The sequence below is a fragment of the Balaenoptera borealis genome (assembly GCF_965194805.1).
Source record: "Balaenoptera borealis genome assembly, chromosome: 9".
Taxonomy (NCBI): domain Eukaryota; kingdom Metazoa; phylum Chordata; class Mammalia; order Artiodactyla; family Balaenopteridae; genus Balaenoptera; species Balaenoptera borealis.
In genome coordinates, this window is record NC_138873.1 from 61,477,501 (window position 1) to 61,484,367 (window position 6,867).

Here is a 6,867-nt window from a genome sequence, read left to right on the forward strand (position 1 = left end):
ACACTGATATGTTCTTTTCTCATCTAATTTTCACAATCTCTTTCCCATTTCTAAAAATCCAGGTATTTGTCCACTCTAATTGCATTCATGTAAAATATCTATATATGCTTTCTTTCCACAGAAAAGTGATAACATGAGAGGAAATTATGTGCCATTTGTTAGATGTTAAGAATACAGACACACCATAATAGTTAATGGGTATTCATTGTGTACCAGACTCTGTATAGAGAACTTAACACTTGGTTCATCCTTTGCCTTATGTTCAGTCTTTTAGAAGAATCAGTACTACACTCAATGGATTCTCCCCTATGTCTACAACTCCCCTCTTGGTCTCCTTCACCAACTTGTCTTCCTCCATCCCCTCCCTACATCCCCAGTTCCTTCTTCTTGCTGCACTCAAATTGGAGACCATATTTCTTCCCACAGCCTGTGTCATCCCTTCAGCTACAATGATGAACTCATCAATATCAGAGATCATGTACATTATCCTCTCAGCTCACAATTCCAACTGACTGTCTGGCAGAACCTTCCATCTTTCGACAGCTAAAGGGATCTTCATTTACTATAAGCACACCCAGCCATCGAGGTCCAGCACTAATCCTCCTCCTACACAGGATTTACCTGACCTCCACAGTCAGAATATTTTTTAATTTTTTTCTTGTATCTGTGTTTCTGTGGAATTTTGTATCTCTGTCGTAGCATTTAACACACAGCTGCCTCAAAATCACAATTATATACATGCCTGTAACCTCCATTAGGTAACTGGCAGAGAGGAGTGGGTATGAAGTGAGGAGAGTTGCTGAGGTTTAACGTTTTCTTTCACTGGTCCAGTTTAACATCACATAATCTTGGATTCTTCATCTGTCAAATGGATATAACATGCTCACTTTATAGGGATGTTGTGAAGACAATATGGAAAGCAGTTTGCATGTAGGAGGGGCTGGAAAAGTAGAAGCTGCCAGGAGCAATATGTTTGTTTGCTTTGAATCCTTAAGGGCAGAGATGTTATCTCCACAGCACCCAGCCAGGACTTTGCTATATTAGTATTGACTAACATCTTCACGGCTCTTTAATTAGATGTGCAACACATTTCCAGGAATTGAAAACTGAAATTTACTTATTTATCACTAAAGCCTCCTTCCAGAGGATGATTTTAGAATAACAGAACTATTAGAAGCGACTGTCCAAGTGTTGGTTTTTTTCTTTTTTAATGAGACCTATTTGGATCCACAAAAGAAATGATGTAAATAAAATAACACTCCTTTCTAACCACCAGGTCTGCTTCAGTGAAGTCTACTGACATCTTTGTAGTTTAGTAGACATATGAGAAAGTGGCAGCCTCTCAAAAATATTTGCTTCATTACAAGATTACTTAAGGAGTAAGGAGTATTTTCTCTGCCAGGGTCCTGGAATCGAATGTCCCTTTGAGTTTCCAGTTACATTTTTGTTCCTTTGGAACCTTGAAATATTCTGTAGTAGGTTTTAACTAATTACCTAAAGCCTTAATAGGAACTTTTCATTGAAAGGTTCAGGATGCTCCTTTTTTCTGACCAACTTTCTATTCTACCTCTTCCTGCAGTGACAGGTACCCGACTGACTTTTCCTATACTTCTTAGTCCTACGTGCAGAATAAATCGTTATAAGCATGAAAAGTTTTAAACTATAAATGCTTTTGTTTCACCAGATTCAAAAATTCCTCTTTTGGAGCACTTCATGCTCTTCCATTTTCTCTGAGATATGAGAAAGAGACCTAGGAACCCTCAGGAACAAACTTGGACCTGTTTATTGGATGTTGAGCATGTTTGTTAGAGATTTTAATATCAAAATCAGAAAACTCCCAATCACTCTCATAATGATGGATGTATTTGTTTACATCAGTATTCTGTTAGAGAAAAACAGTTTAGAATTGAATGAGACCTCAATAGTTATGGATTGCAAACTGGTAGGTCCCAGGTCACTTGTGGCCCAGATATATTTTTAATGTGGTCCTTACAGTTTTTTAAATTAAAGACACTTCAAATTTAAAAATCTGGAAGTTTCTTTTTTTCTTGAAAAAAAGAGAACCTTTTAAAGCCACAGTGGCAACAGCCAGCAACAGGCAAGTAGGAGCTGCCCCCTTTAGAGTGGTTTGCATGTTCCAGCCATAATCCACACCACCTCTCTCCCACGCGTTTCCCACTGGGCCTGCTCCAGTCCCTTACCTTGCCTACCAAACCCCTGCACACACTGGACAAGCAAACACAGGATTTTTTAAAAGGCAAAGAGCCTGGATCCAAGAAGGGCTTTCCCATTCACTAGCTCTGTGACCTTGAGCAAGCTCTGAGTCTAGGTCCCCCAGCTTTAAACTGAAGATACTTCCTTGACCTCACAAGGTTGTTATGGGGATTAAAAAAGAAGTGTACAGAAAGTACTTTGTAAACTGGAATATAAAATGTTTGTCATCCTTATTCATTTCACAGCACCCGCCCCACCGTCAGTAGCACAAATCCCCTCCACCTACCTCAGTTATGATCGCTTTCCTTCTTCCTCCTATAATTACACTCTGTATGACACAATTTAAAATCCAAATAAAAAGAATTTGATATAATTTCTGGCCTCACTTAATAAAAGGTAGAAAAAAGGAACAAATATCAAAGGAAAACAAAATGAATTGTTGAATGCCAGTGGGTCTTTACTAGGCCATTTCTGTTTGTAATGAAGGTATGAAGTTAGTGCCGAGTGTAATTACTGGACTGCAGATCTCTCCAAGTGCTGTGTGATAAGTTCACCCATCAGGTGCCTGAGGCCTAAAGGTGAAACTGACAGCCCAGTTCTTAGGGGTTCCTGTTAGACAGACCTCCTCTTGGGCCTCACCAGTGCTCCAGTAAAGGATCCAATCTATCAGAAAAAAACCAACAGGATCTACAAAGCTGGGCTTCCTTCCTCTCTACATTTTAATATAAGCTCTAAAAGCTTAGAATCTGGTGTATTAAGCTATGGCACACATTTTATATATATATCTACCTACGTACAGATATACGTCAAAAATCAATAAGAGACTTGAAAGAAAACAGAATCTTCTCAGAAATGGGCAGAGGTGCAAAAAACTGCACTCAAAGAGTGATGCAGTGGATACAGAAATGTTAGCAAAGATGTATGCTATGAAAGCTATCTCCTTACATTAGGAATTCACATATGTATTCCTGTTCTGGTCATTTTACAACAGAAGATCATCCTTGTGTGGGGAACCATAATTAATTCATCTTCTGCTTTTAATGTTAAGACAATCACGCCTGAGTGAACTGCAAAATATACTATGGAAAGAGAGGGGAAGAAGGGGTTTTAATTGGAATCAGCGTTCTTTATAAGATCACCAAAATGGGAGTAATTTATGATTCAGGACTCAATCCGTTGAAAAATCCATCTGACGAATCCTTTTTAAAGCACTCCGTACAGTGCAATTACCGCTTTTCTTGAAGTTGAATGAAACCGTCGCCTGAATACAGATTAACGAATGCCAAATTACCACAAGGTCCTCAGTGTACATTTCACTTTTAAAAATCAAAATAAATAACAGCATCATTTAAGAAACCAGTTCTTTCAACAGACGCCCCAAGGCTGATGTTTAAGCAAGTCTCCTTGGCAACCAAGGAGCAAAGTACATCTTGGGCTACGAGGAAGGGGAGAAAAGGGGGAGCAACTCCAGGGCTGGGTAGAATAAGTAACCGGGAATAGTAATTGCTCCAGCTAGACGACGCTGCTAGAGGCTGCATGCCCCTGAAATTTCAACTCCGGTCTCGCCCCCACTGGCTCACCAGCAGCCTCCCACCCTCTCCCTCCGGTGTGCAGGCACCAACCCCGAACAGGTTACGAGGAGAGAGAGAGACTAGCTTACCCGAGGGGGTGAGCGGTCTCCGGGGTTACGTACCCGAGGCGGCAGCGCAGGCACCGGGCTTTCCCTGATGCACAATGGCCCGGCTTCGCCCGACGATGCCGAGGTTAAGAGAAACCGCAGTAGCTTCGTTCTGCCGGTCTGGGGATGCAGCTGTGAAGAACGAGCGCGCTAGCGCGTGTGTGCGCGTGTGTATGTGTGTGTCCGTGAACGTGTGTGCGAGCGTGTGTGGCAGTGAGCGTGTGTGTGTCTGCGCGCTCCCGGACTCTCCCGCGGGGAAACAGTGTCTCCTAGTAAATGAAAGCAGCTGCCAGCCCCGCGGGTGGCGCGTCCAGCTCGCTCTGCTCTAGGCAACAGCGTCAGCCTGGAAACGCACCTCGGCGGAACCGCGCGGGCTCAGACAGCGAAGGGCTCCGCCCCCTCCCGCCTCCGGCGAGCCAGCGCGCACGCACACCCCGCCCCCTCCGCCGGCGAGCGCGTGCGTCCCTCCCCCGCCCCCGCCGCCGGGGAGGCGCGCACGCTGGTCAGCCCCGTCCCGCTCCCGACGGCGCGCCAGCGCGCGCGCCCGCTCTCCCCGGAAGTCGCCCTCCTCCGCAACGGTCCTCTTTTGCTCTCCGACAGTGGCGCTGCTGGCCGCTGGATCTCTTGCACCGCCTGCAGTCTCAGCTGCGGCTCCTCCTGCGACGACCGAGATCCTGGGACCCAGCCCGCCTGTTCCCAGACTGCCTCCCAGGGCTGGAGAGCGACCTGCGGGAACAGACGCCGTGGCCCCAACTTGGTGTGGCCGCGGGCTCTGGCCCTCTGCTTCCCTCCGTCGACCCAACTAACTTGTAAAGTTCAAATTGCTCTATTCCTAGTGGCCCCTTTGCAGGACCTATGTCGTGGCCCTCCTTAGGATAACATACTTTATGGTACTGTCGAAAACGGCTTTCTGGTAACCTTAAGAAATGACAAGGGATCTCCAGGGATGGACGACGGAAGCCCTGAATCTGAGGAATGAGGAAGAGTATTTGGTTGCAGCTAATTCAGCATCAAAACTGCAGAGACAACAACCCCAGAATACCACCATTAAATTTCGGGGCCTGGCCCACTCGTGTCACTTGCGGGTCATTCCTGTGTAAAACATGCTTAGAAACGCAAACCTAAGCAAAGTAAATAATCTTGATAGGTAAAAATATTACATATTTCACTTTTGAATTGAAAACCTTGGTCCGATGTGGAGTTATGCAACCTGGTAACCATGAAATGAAACTCTAAATTGGAGTAAGCTGTGTTTTGTAGGAGTTCAGGGTTTAAAGTACTAGGAAGATGGAATTTCACAGCATGTTAAGTCTCTTCTCTTGCAGGTGTGTTCTTCCACAGTTGGGCTAGGAACATGCCCTGGTCTATTTCAGGTGTCCCTAACATTCTCATTAGTCTCAAATCAATGGTTCATCATTTTTTCCTCTTTCAGACCCACAAGTTTTCTGGCCCTGTCCCCCCCCCACCCACTCCCTTGGGGCCCATCTGGCTTTCAGTGCTTCATTCCCATGGTCTTGGTATTTGGACTTCAGACCCTCGGTCCTACTTGTCTAGAAATCCTGGACACCAAGATAGGCACAGGGAAAAGAATGACAAACAACTGACTACAAACATTAAGTGCAGTGTCATTTTCTAGAATTTTTCATAAGCAGTTTTATTAGGTGTTGTTTTATACCAGAAGATCAAATGTCGAAGCATGTTTGAACCCAAAATACTGACAATGACTTGGTGTCAATAAATAAAACATTCCCTTAAGATTCATAAAGTATTTGTCACTAAAGTGAATGTACTTAAAACTTTAAACCCCATCTATAAGGATTAGATTATCTGTTTGTTTAGAATAAACAGAAGCTATTTATCAAAAACAAATAGAAAAGCAAAGAATATAACAGTATTTACACAGAAAAAAATATGCCACCAACTCACCAACTGTGTGACTATGGAAGGGTTTCTTACTGCCCAAGCTAGGTCTGTCTTGTTCATCATTGTATTCCTACAAGCTAGCACAATGCCTGTCACATATTAGGGGCTCAATAAATATTGCTGACACATAAATACTGAGGATTTAATAAGAAAATATATATTAAATGTCTAGTAAAATGTCTAGTTCAGAGAGGGCAATTTTTTCCCTATATGACTCCTTAAGATTGATTTAAAGCATAGGTTTTTTTTAACTAAGAAAGCCTTTTATTTCTCTGAAATAAAAGACTCCGTATTTGTTAGATAGCCATAAAAATTCAACCCAAGCGTGTTTTCCAATATACTGTTAGTAGAGGAGCAAATAGATTTTAGGCACTATTTCTCTCTTGGGCACCATTGTATATGGCCTCTCTGTTAAGAAAATAAAACAATGCTTCACAAAAGCTATGCTTTGGAATACTAGTTATTTGTTCAATAAAAACAATTTTTTTGAGCTCTTAGAATGTGTTGCACAGTTTGATCAGTGTAGGGCTTCAGTTGTCGATAAATAGACATTTTCCCTGTTTCAGTCTAGTGATATGAGAGATAAGCTTCAATTCCAGAACAAACACCTGTCATAGCTGCCTTGTCCCATATCAAATGATGAGTTAAGCATCCTTCTTAATGCCAGTGTCATGGTTTTCTGTCACAAACCAGTAGTGACATTAAGGAATCGCTGAGCCAAATTTCTAATTACTGAACTTCCAGAGAAAACAGATCATTATTAATTATGCCAAAACCTAAATTGATTTTTTTGGCTGATATTCTCCAGTTATCAAGTGGAAAATACAAAATACCTCTAGCTAACACCTCAATTTATTCAATTACCTGTTGGGTACATTTTGTAGCTAATTCATTCTGCTCATCAGGAACTAGTGTCACTCAAAACTAGTAATGCCATGGGAAGACCTTTTACCAGTAATATTTTTGATGTTTAGATTCTTGATTTAGATTTTTGATGTTTAGATATACCGAACAGTGTTGTTGTTTATGTTGTTTTCAGTCTAATTCAGTCT

General features: G+C 42.6%; 1 protein-coding gene across 7 annotated transcripts in view; it reads right to left on the reverse strand.

Annotated features, from left to right (window-relative positions):
• KLHL32 (kelch like family member 32) overlaps nucleotides 1-4,256 on the reverse strand; it is a 230,974-nt gene extending 226,718 nt beyond the window's left edge. For 6 of the 7 annotated variants that reach the window (XR_014248432.1, XM_082405247.1, XM_082405246.1 and 3 more), the window contains exon 1: nucleotides 3,908-4,256. The gene's annotated coding sequence lies outside the window, so the exon portion shown is untranslated. Of the gene's footprint in view, nucleotides 1-3,874 lie in introns of all 7 variants that reach the window. The other variant, XM_082405243.1, reaches the window with a different exon arrangement.
• Nucleotides 4,257-6,867: the final 2,611 nt, after the last annotated feature.